This window comes from Lissotriton helveticus, chromosome 3_1 (assembly GCF_964261635.1).
Source record: "Lissotriton helveticus chromosome 3_1, aLisHel1.1, whole genome shotgun sequence".
Taxonomy (NCBI): Eukaryota; Metazoa; Chordata; class Amphibia; order Caudata; family Salamandridae; genus Lissotriton; species Lissotriton helveticus.
This window is the reverse complement of record NC_136061.1, coordinates 1,479,950,500-1,479,970,954: the sequence shown is the minus strand read 5'-3', so window position 1 is coordinate 1,479,970,954 and position 20,455 is coordinate 1,479,950,500. Positions and strand designations below refer to the sequence as shown.

Below are 20,455 nucleotides of genomic sequence, written 5' to 3'. Positions count from 1 at the left end.
CATACAAGACTCGAAACATATACTGAGCATCATGGCAGACATGGAGTGGCTACAGGGCACCACATTGGTAACAATGGATGTGGTGTCCCTGTATACCAGTATCAATCCTAAACTAGGCATGGAAGCTATGAGTAAAATACTATCCAATAGACCGGCCTCATTGTGGGCTCATACTAATATGCTCTTAGGCATGATGGACCTAATCTTCGACAATAATTTCTTTATGTTCGATCGCAAATGGTATCGACAAAAAAAGGGTGTAGCCATGGGTCCTTTGCTAATCTCTTCATGGGAGCACTGGAGTCTGATCTTATCTGGGGCACTAAGGGGGCACAATATATCGACTCCATTATTTTTTGGGGTTGGTATATTGATGACTGTTTTATGCTGTGGTCTTGCACAGATGAATTACTTCACTCCTTCTTTGAACATCTCAACAACAACACATGGGAAATTAACTTTACAATGCAACAAAGTAAAAGTAATATGGAATTCCTGGACCTAGAGTTTTATGTCAAGGACAACACACTACACAGCAAACTCTATAGAAAACCCACTTCCTGCAATTCCATTCTTCATGCGTCTAGTTCACATCCATAACATCAAATACGCTCGATTCCGTATGGCGAATATCTCAGAGCCAGGCGCAAATGCAGCGAACAAACCAAATTTGACAACTGTATTACTAATATGAAGGACAGATTGTTGAGAAGAGGTTATCCTAAAGAATCCATAAAAAAGGCAGAAAAGAGAGTTAGATCAACCACAAGACCAGATTGTTTGAAAACACGCATGGAGCCCAAATCCTCCAATAAACTAGTGAGACTAGTCACAGAATACAATGCAATACATCAAACATTTAAGAAAAGTTTCAATAAACATTGGAACCTCCTCACAGCAGATCCGGTTCTCAAAGAATGGATACCCAACAAACCTTCTATTACATATAGAAAAGGACAAACATTAAGGAACAAACTCAGTCCCACTGTTCCTCTTAATACCACAGCCCAAAATTGGCTGACAACACGGAGTTTAGGTTTCTATAAATGTGGTTTTTGTTCCATGTGCAGATGGGGCAAACATGGAATTAGAACCTTTAAAGGATTTGACAAAACTGTGTATAACATCAAGCAGAATATTACATGTATGACTAAGTTTGTGGTTTACATTATAGAATGCCGTTGTGGCAAATTTTATGTAGGCAGTACTATCAGAGCTCTGAAGGATAGACTAGCAGAACATATGAGAGCCATACAGCGAAGAGACCCCAAATATCCAGTGGCCTTACATGTTGCGGAATGCCAACCTATGGAGGATGAAATCAAAGTGCGTTTCTTTGGCATAGATGTGATTCCACTGAATATTAGAGGTGGAAATCGTGAACTTACACTAAGAAGAAAAGAAGCCATGTGGATCATGCGGTTACAATGCGTGGAACACGGGCTTAACTTTGACCAAGAATAACAATTCTTCTTAGGTGACTAAATATGCATATTTCTTAAATTGCAGGGGTCCACATGAAACAATATAGACTGTTCCACCTGTACAATCAATACACCTAACCTAATGTTTGCACATCCAACATCTATAGATGCAAATATACGTATGTGAGTGATATGTGAATTTCTTTGTAAATATGAATTATCTTAAACCTAAGACCCTTAAGGTCTAATGTAGATATTACTATTATAAATGTAATGTACCGAGTCACAACCCCGATAGGGGGTGCTTTAACTCAGAACTTATATGGTCTATCACAGACACTATAACTGTAATTATGTAACTTATCAAGTCACGCACCCACTGGGGGTGGGTTAATTTCACTTCACGAGAATCCAATTCGAATATGACCATCACCTTTTACTCACTGGCTCACTTGGAACACCCTTGAGGACTTTACAATGTCCTTTAACTCCTAAACCTCATTAATCTTAAATATTATTATTATGATGTACTGAATTTACCCACAACATTATCCTAGCTGTGACAGTTAAACGCATTTGTTTATACTGTACGAATATATTCACAGAAAACACACTTGTGTCTTCCCTAAGTATGTCATCTCATTTAGACGCTGAACACACGTTTTGAAATGCGCACATAATCGTATATTACTTTTTCTTTCGTGAAATAGTATATAGGGTGATGTCTTACTAACACTCCCCCTGTCTCGGTTGAATTTTTGCTCGGATCGCCGCACCGCCTATGACAACACGAGTAAATTAAGATTCCTAACATGGCGGAGTGTTTAGCAACCAAGACGGTCTAGTCTGTCCAAGACCTTTTACTTAAATTCACTTCCTTCTTCCGGTCACATGTCCGTTGTTCGGAAAACGGCGACCAGGAAATATAGGAGGAGGGATACCACTAAGCTGGTGAGTACGATTCCCAATAAACACGATTTATTCTAAGTTTTAATTACGGGATCGTTTACATTACGATCTACAGGAGTGGAGGACAGCATCTACTGTGGCTGCTCTAATATCTCCCTTTCATTTCCTTTCACCCCCTCGTGTTCCTAAATAGAATAACGCCAAGATACGAGCGACACTTGCGGAACTAGAAACTGATGGTGGATCCCCTCCTGGTACTTTCTTAATACCCACACGTATTAAGGTACATCTAACTTTTTGTCCTATGAGAGAAAGCTTTTGTTCAAACTGCACTTTGTTGTCCACGCACATAAAAATGATAATATACCGTAACACTCGGTTTTTCTTTTCATTTAGCGTAAATTGACTTAGCACCTCTGACCCAGTGTGCTTGAGGTCGTCTGACAAACGTATACATTTTTTCTTGGATACTTAACGGTAAAGACAAATAGCCGCATCGATACCATTAGGAATTAATGGTAAGTCATGATCCCATATCTTCTCTCTCAGCCACATCGGCTTGTCGATGAATTGCTGCCCCTTCATTTGCTTCTCTTTCACCCATTACAGATTCGGATCTATTGCGAATCTTTTTCTTCCGAACCTACATACATATAGGTCATGCCATAAGGTAGGCACTTTTTCTTTAGCTCCTAGTTAATGTTCCTTCACTTCACGCACCTGTGACTTGCATGCAGTCATACACTAAATATTCTTGAGGCTCTAATACGTCAATATCACGTTCACACTTTGAGACCTTTAAGTGATGGAACTGTTTCACTACGACACATGAGATATTACTGTGGTTTTAATTGTAACTCTGCGTTTCATACAATAATGTGATCAACTAAGCATGTCGCACAGGAGAAAAGATATGCTTGTGTAACAATGCAAAGATGGATTGTTCTTTTCTCTAAAAACCATCCCCGGGATCACAAAAAACACCTTTATTCCATGAATGGTCGATGGTGATTAGCGGCACTTTAGAGGTGTACAAACAATTCACCTTGAGTCACCTTTGCTTCTATAATAATGTGCTGTATGTAAAATATAAATCTCTATACACACTCCATTATGTTTTTGTTGCCAGCCCTGAAGAGTCGTGGTGAAACACTCCCACACGACGAAACACGTGTCGGCTGGTTGTGGACTCATTAAACCACCACCTTAAGATTATACCCAGGAAACTGCATCTGTCTATTTATTGGCTACATATGTATTGTGTTCACTGTTACATAACCACCAGTGTTAAACCGTTTTTTATGTGTGCGAGAGCATCGCTGTTTTGATTGTTGTGAAGGTCTATGCAGATTATCTTTTTGAACGGTTAAGGGGTCTTTTCCGTTCGCTCTTACGCACCATTCCTTTTCCTAGCCCTTGAGACACCTTCAACGTACACACCAGGTAGAGCGCCCTCTTTATCTGAGACTTCTAAAAACCCCTCTAGCTGTATCTTCCCGCCACCTCCGGCCCGCCACCACCGGTGCACACCATCCAGCAGGGGATCCGCCGTCAGCCACAGGAGGGTGGCGCCGTCGTCAGCACCACCGGGCCACTCCGCACGGCAGGTCGTCCAGTAGAGCACACGGGGGGAGCCACACCGCAGGGCTCCAAGGCCGCCACAGGGGCCAGCAGACGGCAAAGTTAGTTCACCTCCCGAGGGTCGCAAAATGGCGGCTCCCGGCCACTCCGATCAGAAGGAGAGCAGGAGCCCGGGAGGCAGTCGCGGCGGGCTCTGCCGATCCGGTCCCCCGCCGGCACTCCCCAGACCACAGGCACCAGCTAGGGGGCACGCATCCGGGGTCCGCGACCCCCCCCCCCGGCGGCGACGGAGCACCAGCTCAGGCGCCAGGCAGACTGCACAAAATGGCGGCTCCTGCCCGAGGGCCGACCCCGTCTCCGCACTGCCGGGCATCGCTACAACCACCGACCCCGACAAGAGGACACCCAAGGCTCTTCAGGCTCCTCAAGACTGCAGCTACCTCAGGGTGAGTAGCGATCGCCCCAAGATCCGCTTATGATGGCTTATGCGGGTGGTGGATGCCGGGAGCTCCTGGGAGACACGTCCTACCGCATCGCTTGCTAAGCCACGCCCCCCCTGTTCAGACAACTTTTAACTACGTGGTGTTAAAGACTTATTGTGCACATGCAAAATACTTAGAGTTGGCCTCGGGTCAGCCCACTATTTATCATTTCTTGTCTTCCCTTTTAATGTCTTATGCTTGCTTGTTTTATGGTTATCCTTCCTCTTCCTGTATTTGTACCTCCCTAGGCACAGAAATTACCACTTCCTGTGAAGTGCGGCATCCATGCTACCCGCTTCCAACATGGCAGGACCCCTCTCCCGGTATGTGGAGCTCCCTAGCCCAACCCAAATGCGTGGCTGCCAAGGGGCTAGACGCCCCATGAAAACTGACTGCGCAGCCCTTCCTGTCCCAAGTGCCAGCCTATCAGCCTCAACAATGTAGTAGCCCTTCTCACAATGTGTAACCCATTTGCCCTTCAAAAGCAGCTTTTCCTTTGAAGCTTGTTTATTGTGCTTACACCTGTGTGGCCTTCTACAGGAGGGAGCTTGACACTTCCTAAGCCAGGCCCCTATTGTCTCCTCTCCCAGGAGTCGTTAGCACGTCTTCCCAAGAGGACAGAAAGCTGTCTCAGTGATAGTATCCCGTGTTCAATCAGTCTGGGCACAGGGAACTAAAGACATCAAAGTGGCAACTTTGCTAAAGTTGCACACTGCAGCCTGCTACATTTATTTTAACCTGAGAATCAAGCCTGGTTTAATGTAACAAGTTGTTTGATACCTTGGATGACCAAGTTTGGTCGCATCTTTTCAGAGCTAGCCAGTTGAGGAGTCCGCTTGTAGCACTTCACTCGTCAATTGGGCAACCAAACTTTTCCACCGTAAAAAACAGCAGTTTCACGTTTTTACTACTGCAACATGTAAAATTACTTGTTTCTGCCCTTTGGACATGTTGCTTTAAGACTCAATAGGCATGCTGTAGGGATGACTTAGCCACATATCATGAGAAAATACGATTTTGCCTTTGCTTTAAATGGCAAAGTTGGGCCAGCAGCTAGAACTGCTCTTCCAGCCTGCAAATGGCTGGATGGGGGTCTTGTTTTACTTGTGTCATACTAAGGGTGACACAACTAGAGTTACAGGCCCTGTGGTGATCCCCCTTAGTTACATGTCCTTCGTAACACTTACTAGTGACTTACAAGCAAGTTAGCTTAGCAAATTGCGTATGAGCCAATTCGACATAGCAGTTTAATGGCAAGCCTGGTTAGCAGACCTCTGTGCTGTGTGATCTTTCCGCAACTTAGCGACCAAGCTCTGGAATTGCCTTCCCCTCCATATTCGCAGTTTGGATAACTATCTGACATTTAGGAAGGCAATCAAAACTCATCTCATCCCTTCGGTTTAGGTTCTAGTTTTCAGTCTCGCTGCAGTCAGCGCCGGGTCGCCTCTTTGCTGAGGCAGCAGTTGCGCTCTACAAGTTGGGCTAACATAACATAACATCTCAAAGTCGAAAACCAGCAGCATTCGTCAAAAAACTTTAGGGTGACCATACAAAATGAGGTCTTTTCTTACAGTGAGACCTCAAAAAGCTGTCTATCAAGAGCATTTCATAGCATGCTGTGTAAGTTAGGGAGTCTGTTGTGTATAGTATAACATAACTGGTAAATTTCAGGGATTTTACAGGTTTGTGTTCTAATCATAACTAACCTTTAGCTTTGATTTTACATGGAATTTCTAAGTTTTTATGATGCACTTCAGTCACCTGCCCTGACCTGCATGAAACTGAGAAAACCAAGAGTAAACAAACATGTTAAGTCTCTGCTAAATTTCAGCTGTTCCATCAAATGGCACCAGCATTCTAAGCAAATCAAATATGTTTTGATTCCCGCAACTCAACCCCTCCTGCCCATTTTTAAGTGTGGCCCCTGCCAAGTCTGCACAAACCCTAAAATATCTGCTCTGAATGTAACTTGCTTACTACCTACCCCATTTCTTCAGATTCGTCAAACACATGCAAAGTTATAAGCAAATTGAATTTCCTTGCTATCTCTTTACCTTTGCCCCCCATCCTCGCTTGATGGTTTGGCACAAGCACAAACTGTGACATAACGCTAACTAAATCCTTTAACATATCCAGCTGAATTTGTGCACAGATGTGACACACAATGTTATTAGCAAATTAATTATTTTTGCCCTACCCATTCTAATTGCCCCCATTTCATGCATATTCCTCAAACTGTACTAAAGGTATAATCAGGTCAACCAATGCCATTTCAACTTTTAAGGTATATAAAAGTGTTTACTCTTCAAGCCCATCAGGCACCTTTTTTTTGAAACGTTAACATCTCAAAATCTACTGAAAACATTTATAACAAACCATAAAAAGCACCCTTTTCTGACTAACATACCTTTATGCCTGGTTTGGCTTGATTCCTTTCAGGACCCTCAGCTGCATAGGGTGAGTGAGTGCCAAGTTAGGTGTATTTCCTTCCAAAGTTATAGTCTGATATATAGGAAACCCTATTTTTTGTCAGCTCTTGCATCTTTTTCTGTAGATCTGTTGCATGAGGCTGTAGGTTTTGTGGTGGGGGGCGCAGCCTGGTGCCAATTGTGTAGGACGTGCATTGAGGAGCTCCCATCCGGCGAACTCCCATTACCTGTTATCCTGGCATCTCGGTTCTCGCACTGGTTTGTGCATGACCGAGACCACTAAGTTAACCAAGGGGTACAGAATAAACCCTTCGAAGCGTTTGCGGGAGCGGTCCTGAGCAGAAGATAGCAGAGAGCGTGCGGTCCCAGTCAAGATGGCGGACTCCCTCTCAACCCACCGGGAGATGATAACCCTGCTGAGAGCCGCTCGTGAGAAGGACAGCACAGAGAGGAGAAGCGATGTCTCAATAGCGGGCAGCGGGGTGGAGTTAACGATCCAGAGTACGGCCTCACTGACCCTGTCGGAGGCCCCTGTACAAGCTGACTGTGATGGCGAGTTACCAGCAGAGGCCTGGAGCGGTGCAGAGATGGTGGGACGGCGGGACGCTCTTATTGCAGTATGGGCTTAGTGGCCACTCTGAGAAGACATCCAAGGCAACAATACCGGAGCAGATGCTCCTAGATGCCCGCCGATGCAGTGAAACACAGAAGTGAGGTGAAGAGGGAGGCGGCAATGAGGTCTAGTCGGAGTGCAGCCGAGAGATAATTCAGGGCCCGATGAGTTAGGCCGGCTGACACATCTACGGTGGGCGGGAGGCCGACAGTGCCACAGAGCAGACTGGAAGTGGTATAATTGCAACATCGGCCAGCAGAGCCCCTAGAATGGACACAGCCAGGCACCCGATGTTGGTAGAGGCACCGCTAGAGAAGAGTGGAAGTGACAGTAGGGCCTACCTGAAGCGTGACGATCTCTCAATAGGCCCAGCGGCCCTGGAGAAAGAGGAATTCTTCCGGGTGTACGGCCGGCGTGGCCCCAAGCCGTTGAGCTAAGCATGAGTGGAGATCGGGGCAACATTACATAGGAGGCCAGCCCTGTGGGATCGGTACCGTAAAAACAGGCAGAGTAGAACAAGTGCAGCCATCTGTGGACAGTGGAGGAGGGTTCACGGCCCAGCCTGAAGCTAATGAGTGGTGCGATAGTGTGGCCAGTGGGACCTGCTAGTGAGCCCCCAGCCTTTAGGTGCAAGTAGTGTTGCAGTGGAAGATAACCCCTTGGGAGTGAGGGGTTCTAACAGAATGATCGCCAGAGTGCCTCTGACGGTTCCCCCTGAGGAGTTTCATAATGAGCACCACAGAGCTGCTCCCCTACTAGACAACTAGCCGCTATATCTCGGACACAGAGCATCTGGTCAAGGCCAGAGACCCAGCCTGTCGGGGCTGTGGAGAGCACGTACAGCTTGGGTACTGTCGGAGTAGTGGGGAATTGGCGGCGACCGGGATCCAGAAGGACCTGGAAGATACCCCAGGTAGACCTGCAAACCGCATGGCGTGACCTCACTAAGTGGCCCTACCTCCAGGGGAGCATCGGACCCTCCCACACGCAGTAGAAAACAAGAGGAATCGGTGGTGGGAGTGGAAGGAGCTGAGTGCTCTACATTCACCAATACCTGAATTCCAAAAACGGAAACAAGCTAAAGCGCTGCAACCCGAAAATCATGGTTAAAATAAACAAGAAATGGAGCCTAGAAGGACACAGTGGGAAACCCCTGACAGACCAGAGAGAAGATGAAGATGAAGAGGGGCGAAGGGGTCCCCACTGGAAGAACCCAGGAACGTCCCAACACTTTGCATCATAATGCAGGTGATAAAAAGCCTCTCGGGAAGCTCTCGAATCTAAGATAGACAGCATTGGCACATACCTTAGCCATGCTGGCGGATGACCATCGAAAGCTGGCCGAGAGAGTCACCTAAAACTAAAGAACCCTGACAGAGATAACCCCGGACCTGGCATCATTTCAGAAGACAGTATCCCTTATCGTACACAAGGTCAAGATCCTAGAGCAAAGGGCAGAAGACAGCAAAAATAGGTTGCGAAGAAACAACATAAGACTCTTGGGGGTTCCTGAGTTAGCAGAAGGTTTGAATAAGTTGTCCTATATTGAGGAATGGCTACGCAAAGATGTGGCACCAGAAGGCCTATCCCAATTTTACGCCCTAGAAAGGGCTCATAGGGTCCCTATTCGACCCCCCAGGCCAGGGGCTCCCCCGCCTCCCATAATAGCTGAACTCCTTCACTACAGGGACCATATTCTGGCACAAGCTCACGCACTGAAAGACCTCCAAATACTTAATAGAAAAGTGATGATCTTCCCGGGCTTCACCAAAGAAGTGCAGAAGCAACAAGCAACCTTCTTAGAAGTGAAGAGCCCCCTCGGACAGATCAATATTCCCTATGCAATGATTTTTCCCGGCGTAACTGCGGGTGATCATGCCTAATGGGTCATAATTCTTCCTGACACCCCAAGAAGCCTGGAACTGAATCGAATCGAGACCAGAGGCTGAGTCTGGGGTGAGGCCCAAACGAGTGGGGCCCGCAGGCGAATGCCGGGATCCACAAAAAAGGGAGCCTCCACACTGGCGGGAAACCAGCGAGAACAAGGGAAAGTGATCAAAGCACTTGCTAAACTTAGTAACCCAGACAAGAGCTCACGTTCCTCAGTCGGTGAACAAAAAGATAGACACTCCAAGACGACCAAGGGCACTAGCTCAGCAGAGGAAACCAACGCTAGACTGCCTCAATATACCCCGAGAACGGCAGATGACATTATCTAGGGCAGGCGGTCTCAAAACTAGTGTGGAGCATGGCTCGGTGATGGCCCTCCTGGGCCCTCAGCGGGGTCAATGCCCTAACTGAACTATTTGGACCTACACCCAGTGAGCTGAGCTCATAGTAATGTGGGTGACCCGGGAGGGGGGCTCCGCTCTGAGACTATATAACCAGCCCACCCTGGTTGCTGTTAAGTGAGTGTCCTCTCGATTGGACACCCATGGGTGTGGGAGTTGGGTTTTAGGTTGGGGATTATTGGGGGGAAGGGGAGGGAACGTGCATGGCGGGACAAGGGAGCCCTGACAAGATCAGAGATGGGGAGAATAATCAGAATTCCAGGAACTCCTAGTGAGAAGGAAGGTCACCTCAGAGAACACTATGGGTCCCCCTCTAGAATATAAAGTACTCTCCTGGAATGTCTGGAGGATGAATTCTATGCCAAAAGACATATGGTATACGTCTACTTAGCCTGGAGAGGAATACACATTGCACTCCTGCAGGAGACACACCACAAAGCGAAGGAAGGGGTAGTGCTAAAGCGCAGGGGGAGAGGGAAAGCATTTTACACAGATTACTCTGCGTTCGCCAGGGGGGTGCTGGTATGGATTAAGGCAGGGGTATCCTTTAAATGCACCGGTCACTTGATGGATCCAGAGGGAAAGTATGTGGTGGTACATGGTATGCTATATGGACACGACATCACTGGCACCAACACAAATCATGTCTCATTCTTTTCGGTCCTCTTTACAAAACTGTCCCGCACCTCATAGGATCTATCATAATGGGAAGGGATTACACCTGTATAGCAGATATCGTCTTAGATCGCTCCCACCTGCCTTTCAGGGACACACGTGTAGCTAGATCAGCAAGGGGCCTGAGAGTATGGGAAGCTCAATGGGGATTGGTGGAATCCTGAAGGGTGCAACATTCGGAAGAATGAGACTATATATTATTTTCGAACTTGCATGACCCTCATGTGCGACTACATATGATACTATGTACCCCCGACATACATGAGCAAGTCGTAGCTAGCGAATATTTAGCCAGGATGATTTCACACCATAACCCCCTTCTCCTGGATTTGTACTGGAGGTGGGCCTGACCCTGTATTCCTACTTGGAGGCTAAAACCAGAATCCCTGAAGGACCGGGTCTTTCAAGCCACAGTCAAAACCGCTATCTCTCAATACCCTGAAGAAAATTACGGGAGGGATACAGACCCCCAAGTAGTTTGGGATGCCTTTAAGGCGGTTATTAGGAGTAGATGCGTATCGCAGACAGTGGGGATCAGAGGGACCCTTCTGAGAGAAGTGCAGGAATCGCAACGACTACTAAGGGAAAATGAACACCTCAGGCCGGAGCACACTGACATACAAAATCAGCTAATGGAGGCCAGGGAGAAGGTAGCGGAGCAGTTGGAAAGATTACAGTGTTTTGATTATAGAAGTTACATGATACGAGCACATGAGGAGAGGAGCCGCCCTGGGACACTCCAGGCATGGATTGCTAATCAGGCGAAAAGGGGATCCACAATACTAGAGCTTAGGATGGAAGGTCTACCCATTATCAATACCCAGCTAGGTATAAACCGCGTGTTCCTGGACTATTACACCGGCCTCTATGACAGCAGGCTAGAGTGCCCGGGGGGTGATCTTGATGAGTTCTTGCATCCAGTTAGGCTCCCAACGATATTAGTAGACGATGTAGAAACCCTGGGGGGGACGTTGAACTCGCAGAGATCAAGGCGGTGGTCAAAGTAATGGCCAGGAATGAGACCTCTGGTACAGATGGCCTACCAATAGAGTTTTACTCAACCTATATCGAGGAGCTGGGCCCCAGATTGGTGGGCCTTTACAACGGGGCACGAGAGGTGGGCAGACTCCCAGAAACAACATGAGAGGCCCTAATGATGCCACTCCTGAAACCAGGCAAACCTCCTGATGATAAAACAGCCTATAGAACTTTATCTATGCTTAACCTGGACTACGATGTTTTGAGTAAGATCTTTGCCATGCGCCTCCTTTCACCTATTAGTACTCTTATACACCAGGATCAGCCGGGGTTTATACCTGGGCGCAGCACAGCCAATAATGTCAGAAGATCACTTAGAGTTCTGAAGGCAGATACATACGACAAAGAGGAGGCAGCCATCTCAGCGGTGGACATTGAGAAGGCCTTTGATAGCCTCGAATGGCCTTACCTTTTCAGCGCAATGGAGAGATTCGGCCTCAGTGAGGGGTTCCTTGCCTGGACTAGACTGCTCTATGAGGAATCCTTGGCCCAGGTGAAGCAGGGATAACAATCTCTGACAGATATCGAGTGTCCAGGGGTACAAGGCAGGGCTGCCCCCTTTCACCGCTCCCGTTTGCTCTGGCCATGGAGCCTTTGGCCTGTCACATATGGTCGGTAAACCCATACTGAGGATTGCTGGTAATACTGGAGAGGTATCACATCGCTTCGTATGCTGACGATCTCTTGCTCTTCCTCCTGAACACTGATGCAGATTTGAATGGTGCAAGAGGGTTACTTCAGCATCTGGGTAGAGCCTCGGGCCTCCGGGTAAATTGGCGGAAATCCTGTCTGTTTCTGACCACCGCAGGAAGGATAGACCCCACATGGAGCAGGAAGTGGTATGGGAGCCTCATTGTCTTTCCTACCTAGTGTCAAAAATAAACCATGAAGCCTCAGACATCCTGGAGGGTAATGTGGGTAGGGCCATCAAGGGATTGCGATGTAGCATGGAGTTCTGGGCCTCCTTGCTCCTATCTGTGATGGACAGAATAGCCCTTTTAAAAAATTGCGGCATTACTGCGACTGCTATACTTATTCGTAGTACTTCCGGTGTGGATCTTGGCGATCATCTTCCGTGATCTCAGATCCTTAATCATAGGATACATCCGGGGATCCGGCAGATGCAGGGTGGTGCTCAACACACTGCAATGATCTACAGCTGTAGGGGGCTTGACCCTACCGGACTTTGAGAGGTACTACCTGGCAGCTCAGCTCCATTGGCTCATACAGTGGGTGTCTGGTAGTAAAAATTGAGTGGAGCACCTGGGCCGCCACGTCCCTGATATCCAGTCGCTGTCCCGAGTGATTCTGTGACTGGCCGGACCGCAAATGGACTCGAGCTCAGGGTACTGCGCAGATGCTGAAGTGGCTACCTGCAGAGATCCCGTTTGAAAAAACCTTATGCTCCGGACATCCAACTAGACTGGCTCGTGGAACTCCCACATGGAGGCTCATGGCACGGTTTACAGGAGTGGGAAGTAGCTGTAGCCAACACAATAGGGACCCTCTATGAAGATGGGACACTGCTTCCATTCAAGGCTTTCCAAGAAAGCTGTGAGCTCCCGAGGGGGCATTTCCTGTTACATAGAGCTCTAACAGAGGTAATTAAGAAACATTGGGGCTTGGGGATAGCGGAACCCCCGCTGTCAGCAGGGTGTCAATACATAGTGCTATCCTCAGGCACGATTAGAGCAGTTACATGCCTGTACCGTCCAATCCAGGGAGAGGGGCTGACCACATTGGATTAGTTAAGAGAGCGGTGGGAGGAGGACTTAGGGATCACCATAGCGGAGAAAAAGTGGGAAGAGATCGTAAATCGCACTCCTAAGGTCTCCAGGAACGCCCGCTTCAAACTCATTCATTTTTATGGACTATACAGGGCATACCTTACTCCAGAACAAATCAACCGATACTTCGGGACAGAGGATGCTAAGTGTCCGTGATGTGCAGCAGTATTAGGAGAGTTCCTCCACATGTTCTAGAGCTTTCCGAATCTGGGAGGGTTTTAGAAATCAGTTACGTACACGTTAACTGAGGTATTGGACAGAGAGGCCCACTGCACGCCACAACATTACCTTCTCCACTGCTTTCCACACACCTCTAAGACTAAAGTCACAAGCGGATTCCAGGACTTGGCACTTCTCTTGGCTGAAATAGAGATAGCTCCTCGGAACTAGAAAGGTAAGAGAGGTCCCAGTGCAGTAACCTGGAAGAGAGAGGTCATACGCTGGTCGGTTGATGGAGCGATCAGGACCAGAAAAGCTAAACTGGGCCAGGGTTCACTAGAAGCAGCCAGAGCATTGGTGGCGTTAGTGGAGATCTAAAACCTGGGGAGGACCCTCAGATAGCTGACCCTGAGGCAATTGGCTGATATAGTATTCCATCCTTCGAGAGGGCGGGTTGGCACGCCTAATTAATCACTAACCTGGTGGGTTTCACTTCTCCCCTTCCCCAGAGGAGTAAATTATACCACAGTGCGAAATCAACACACCGAAGAAAAACACGAGAACCATGTACACTAAGAGATAATACTATCTTGGAGGGGGGACAGACCACCACACCCACCCCGAGATGCCTGACTATGCACGCTGGGGGGCAGGAGGGAGAAGTAGGGGAGTGGGAGGCTATAGTTTAGGGTTATACTTGTGCACGTATCTGCTGGGCATAGACGTTGGGTAGGGGAGTAGTAGCTCAATACATAAAATATCGGCACTGATTGTCTGGATTACTACTGTGATTAACATTACTCAGTCCTTGGACCATGGACACTAAGGAAGACACTCGGGAAATTTCATTGACCGAATGCTGCGGCTACTGTGGATAATGTGCTTATTGTATGATGATTGATTCACCTTGTATGGTTGCCTACTTGTAAAATCAATAAAATGCAGTTTAAAAAAAAAAAAATTAGGCTGTAGGTTTTGGATTTCAGTTTCTTTTTGTCGGACCCTTTCTATTAATTTATGGAAGTCTTGTAAAAATTCGATATCTATAGCCATTGTGCCCACTTTCCCTCCAACATAAATCTAATTTTGACAGCGGCCTCCATTGTTATATGTCTTGTGTTAGGCGCGCTGTGTCTGCACAGGCTCTAGAACCACCACCAGACCCCAATATAGTGCAACTTCCTTGCTCCTTCAATGCCAAAGTTCCCAGGTGTAGGAAGGTGGATATCGGACTATGGTTACCCCCAAACTTTTTGCCTGGTGTTTAGCTGGTTTTTGACATAGTTGGCCTGGGATCCTGCTATTCAGGGCCCCAGGCTAATTGCTCTCTCCTTAAAATGGACTCCATGTACCTTAGGTACATACACAATTGGAACTGGTTCACCTTATTGGCCCCTGTAACAGTGTACCCAGGTACCCAGGGCATAGGTGCTTCCAAGGCCTACCAGGGGCTGCAGCATGTATTGTGCCACCCCTGGCCTGGCCTCCATATTTGACACAACTGGCTGATCACTCAGCTGGGGTAAGTTGGTGTAACCACCCCTTACTTAGGTGTAGTATGCCTATACCTAACCTAAAATTGACACATATGTTCCTATCAGTCACTCCTATGGAAGGCCTCATCAATCCTGGAGGCAGAGTGCTTGGAAATATGTGAGATGGTGCTCTGGCATGAGCTGAGCCTGTCTGCAGCTTTCGGAACCATGTCCTTTAGCTGTTTCATGATATTGCCATACCATATACTCTTAAGTGCATTATGAACCTCGCGGTTAAATGCTATCTTAGGTTTGGCTTTATCAAAACATGTCGAGTAAGGTGTCATACGAATTGGAATACTACCCCCTCGCCAGTTCTGGCGACGGGGGTAGCATTCCACCCTTCTAGAAGGACACGACATGTACCTAGCCTGAACCCCGGTTAAAGTTAAACAGAGCCTTAGCATCTCAAAATGGATGCTGCCACCACAGACACAAGTCTGACCTCCTGCTGCTGGGAGTCCTTCCAGCGAGGGCAGCTTGGACAAAGGGTTTCCTACCTGGGGAGGTGCTAGCACCACTCCAGACAGGATTTTGTGTATTGGGTAGGACAGGGCTGAAAAGAATCAGACATGCCTGGGGCACACAAGGTGTCCCTGTGCATAGGCCAGTTCAAACCGGTGCTGGGGCTTTCCAGCCCCAGTCCTGGCGACCTAGTAGGTGATCTAGGGACCTAGTAGGTGATCCGGCCCCCCAGATTCGAATAAGAGTGGGAGCTGTGTCCTGAGACTTCAGATCATCCTGAATCAACTTGAAATACAGAAGAAGACTGGACTTCGACATTCTGCTGCACAGAAGACGGAAGAGAATCTCCCTTGTGGCCAAGGAGTGACCACCCTGTGAACACAGGCACCAACCAGCAACTCGACGTCTGCTTTGCCGCCGCCTCCCGCCTCCCGCCGGAGCCCAGAGCCTGACAAGACCCAGACTCCCAGACTTCTCACAGCCCGATCCACAGTCCCTGCAAAGAAGGGACCCGTGGAGGCACCGAGAGACGTGGGACCGGACATCTTGGAAGACCCCCGAGACGCTGACTGCGCAGCATCAGAGGCACCCTCGACGCTGTGCTTTGGGGTTTGAGAAGCCCCAACCTCGAGCAGCCCTTGCACCGAAGATCAGCCCCCCAGCATCTCCACGATCTGCGTGGGGCCCTTTTGCATCGTGCCACTCGACGCGCCTAACCGTCCACTTGCCACGCGGCTAGTGGCCATCTTGGCGACGAAATCTACAACTTTCACTGCGGGTCTGGTTGCTCCAGACTTGCCCTTGCTCCTGTAAAAAGGAGTACCTGCTCTGACCTTGCTGGTCCGAGTAACAAGCCTTTTTCGATTCCTGCGTGGCTTGCATTAGCTAAGGCCTGTTTGCTTCTATCAAGTCGCCGACACCGCCAACAGCGAGAAGCCTGCGTGGGACAGCTCGTGACCGACTCCTGGACGTCTTCGACCCCTCGTGTCCACGTGGCTGCAGAGAGAAGCTACACCTCGACGCCTGTTTGCACCCGACATCGCCTGGTTCCACTCTGGTTCCACGGTAGTCACTGGCTAGTGACTTTGAACATTGTCCCCTCTGCTTTCAGGTCTTCACCTCTTCAGATCCACCCTTGGATCCACCGAAACTCTTCACATCGAGCCGCCTGCAGCATCTTCAGCTCCAAGCACCATCGACCTGCGTGACGAAACCCGACACTACTTCGACCCTATGCACCCGCTTCCTGTGGGTGAGGTAACTCAGCTCCGCCGGTGTTCCCACACTGGTACACACCTCTAGTGTCTGTGTCTCAAGTTTCAGCTTTCTAGGTCACTCGGAAGGTTCCTTTATAACTAACTTTGTACTTTTTACGCACCATTGACATTGCATTGGTAAAGCGTGCACTTTCCGCACTGCTCCCGAGTCCTGCGGGCCTTTCCCGACTTCTTCACTGCTAGTCCCGAACAGCTCCAGCGATTCCCCAGGCCCTAGGCCTCTTCACTTTCCCCATAGTGGTTCTTATACCACTATTTTAGTATATGGTTTAGGTGGCCCCTAGGGCTCATCCATATTGTGCAACTTTTGTGTATTTTAACTGTGTTTTGTTTTAACGCATTTGCTTCTGTGCTCATAAAGAGTATCGGGGATATTTGTAGTAATAAATCTATATATATTTTCAATATATATCTGTGTGGTGTCCTTTCATTTGGTATTCAAGGGATTGTGTATGGTAAAACAGCTTGCTTCACATGCCTTTACAGAGTTTAGCCTAAGACTGCTTAGTCCATGCTACCCCTAGGATAGCTTGTCTATAAGGTTGACTTTACAACCTGCACCATAAGGGTTGCTTGGCATGATACAAGGTGATCACTAGAACTAGTGAGCATCATATATCAGGCCAACTTCTCACATTGGTGAGCAGCGGATTGGGATTTGAGCTTGCTGTTGTTTTACCATTACAATCTTTGAAAATATCATTTGAACGATCCTACAGGTACCTGATAGGTACACTAAAACAAGACTAGATATACTTAAGTTCTACTGAACTTAGTTGTTGTAGAGGATAGGGAGTAGCACACCCTGACTACAACTACTAGATAGGTTTTGTAGGAAAACACCAGTGTAGGTAGATTGCAACACATCCACCACACTAGAGCAATGTCTGGAACAGAGGGATCCAATGGAACCACCTCTGTTGAGAGTGACCCTCCAAGGGCACCATCCAAATTTGCTACCTTTCCATTTAAGGAACTGAGGCAACTGTGTTCCATGAGAGGAATCAAAACAGGTCCTTCTCCTACAGCAGGACACCTCAGAGAGCTTTTAGACCAGTCTGAAGCTCTAAGGGACTCCAAACCAGGCCCCTCAGGGACTGGAGATGGAGGATCCCCCACTGAAGATGATAACTCTGATGCCCCTGCCCCTGTAGTTCAGGTAGAGGAGGAAAACCAGACCCCTGGAAATACTCAGCCTGAGGAAGAAGAAGAAGAGGAGGAGGAGGAGGAAGAGAGTGAATCTGATGATGGGACTAGCCAGGTGTTAGTCAGCAGGCTTAACCAGGCTAACTTAAGCTTATTTGGGACTGAAGGTGGGTCCAACCCATTCAGACCCCCGAATGGACTTAACCAGGAGCATAGGAGGAGGAGGAATCACTCAGGTGAATCCAATACTTCCCATGTTTCTAGAGGTTCTCATGGCAACTCCAGAAGGGAGTTGACTAGCCCTCAGAGAAGGGAACATGAGGCCAAAATGAGAGAGGCTGAACTTAGGATCCAGAGACAAGAATTAGAAGTTGCCCTGGCCAAAGAGAAACTTGCTAGAGCAAGGCAGCCTAGAGAGAGTGGATTAGATTCCACTGGTGGCAGCACTATCCCTAAGGATAAAGACAGGTCCTATGACAATAGAAACCTGAGTAAGATTGTGCCCCCCTACAAAGTTGGGGATGATATCCACAAGTGGATGACTGCACTTGAGAGAGCTTGCAAAGTACAGCAGGTCCCTCAGGATCAGTGGGCAGCAATCTTGTGGCTCTCCTTTGAAGGTAGAGGCAGAGACAGACTCCTCACAGTTAGTGATGGGTATTCTAGAAACTACCTGGTCCTGAAGAGTGCTCTGATTGATGGGTTAGGCTTAACCACTGAACAGTACAGGTTAATGTTCAGAGACACCCAGAAGACACAGACTCAGGACTGGTCTGAATTTGTTGAATGTGCCACTAAGGCTCTGGAGGGCTGGTTGCTGGGAAGTAAGGTTACTGACTATACAGGATTGTATAATTTAATTATGAGAGAGCAAATCTTAAGTAATTGTCAAAATCAGCTTCTACATCAGCACCTGGTTGACTCTGATCTGACCTCCCCACAAGAATTGGGTAGGAGGGCAGACAAATGGGTCAGAACCAGGATCAGGCCTAAGAACCAGGGTGGTGACCAAAAGAAAGAGACTACCAAGCCTCAAGAGAAGGGTGGGGATAAAAGTAAGGGAAAGACTTCCCCAGGGCCCCAAAACTCCAAGGATGGGGGTGGGTCCCAAGACACTTCTTCAACCCAGAAAAAGCCTTATTGTCATGTCTGTAAACAGGTTGGGCATTACAAAACAGACAGCTGTTGTCCCAAGAATGGCAATAAAGAGAATATACCTCCAAAGCCAGCTCCAACACCTCCTGTTACTGTCAGTAGTAATCCCCCAGGAAGTGGGAGCACACCCAGGAATCTGGGTGGGTTTCCTTTTGGAAGACAGGTGGATTCTGGCCTAACCAGGTCCCCTACCTCAGATACTCTTGTCTATGAGACTGGCATGGGGTTTGCCAATTTCACTGCTTGCCCAAACACTTTGAGCAAGTATAGACAGGAGCCCCTCGTCAATGGCTTGAAAGTTGAGGCCTTTAGAGACACAGGGGCTAGCATCACCATGGTGGCTGAATGTCTAGTCCCCTCAAGGCAACTTTTACCTGATGCCAGATATCAGGTGACAAACATTGATGGAGTTCAGAAAAATCATCCCATGGCAGTGGTAAATCTCAGCTGGGGAGGAGTCACTGGCCCAAAGAGAGTGGCAGTGTCCCCAAACTTGCCTGTAGATTGTCTACTGGGGAATGATTTAGAAATCTCAGCCTGGGCTGAGGTGGAACAACAAACCCATTCTAGAATGGTAAATCTCCATGGAAAGGTTAGTGGGGCTGTGATGGCTACAGCCCCAATCCAAGATGTCCTTCCTGAAAAGGTTGGTAGGGCTGAGCAAACCTCAGCCCCATCTGTAGCTAACTTCCCTCCTGAAAAGATTAGCAGGGCTGTGATGGTAACAGCCCATACCCAAACTGAGTCTCCTCCTGAAAAGGTTGATGGGGCTGTGATGGCCACAGCCCAAACTCAAACTGATACATGTGTTGTGAAGCCTGAAAAGATGGATCACTCCACACAAACAGAGAGCATTGAGGAGGAAGAGAAATCTCCCTCCCACCAGACTTTAGGAAAGGATCAGCCTCCTCAGGGAACTGATCTTACCCCTGATGAAGGAACTGCCCCAGAAGTAGTCAGGCCTAGCCTGACAGAGCCTCTGATGTCAGTGGACCCTTCTCAGGTGGGACCCAGTCTGGAGCAGGTATCCTGCCCCTCTCTACCTTGCCTTACTCAGCACAGGGCTGCAGAGGACAAGAAGGACAGTGAGCCCCAAAGGGCCCCCTGTCAAATAAAGCACCCCCATCAACAGATTAGGGGCACCAAAACTAGTAGCCCTAGTGAGGTGAAAACTTTAAAAACTCCTGAGGGAGCCCCCTTAAAAGTAGTTAGGGACCTCCCACAGATGGATTCTGTTGGGCACAATCAAACCTGGGACCCCAAGGCCCCAAACCTGACCTGTCCCTCCAGTAAGCCAACAAGAGGGACCCAGCCTCCAGCTTTAGGTAGCCAGAGGCTGACCCTGAGAGCACAGTGCAACTCAGTCAAAGAAAGAAAGGCACACATGGTGGAGAGTGATTGGAGGAAGCTGAGTCCTACAGAGGAATCTCACTTCAGTACTCCATCCCAACACCAGCCTTTAACTTTGCAAAGACACACCACAGGTAGA

General features: G+C 48.1%; 1 protein-coding gene across 1 annotated transcript in view; it reads left to right on the top strand.

Annotated features, from left to right (window-relative positions):
- LOC144823527 (40-kDa huntingtin-associated protein-like) overlaps nucleotides 1–20,455 on the top strand; it is an 884,224-nt gene that overhangs the window by 52,938 nt on the left and 810,831 nt on the right. The gene's annotated exons all lie outside the window — the stretch shown is intronic.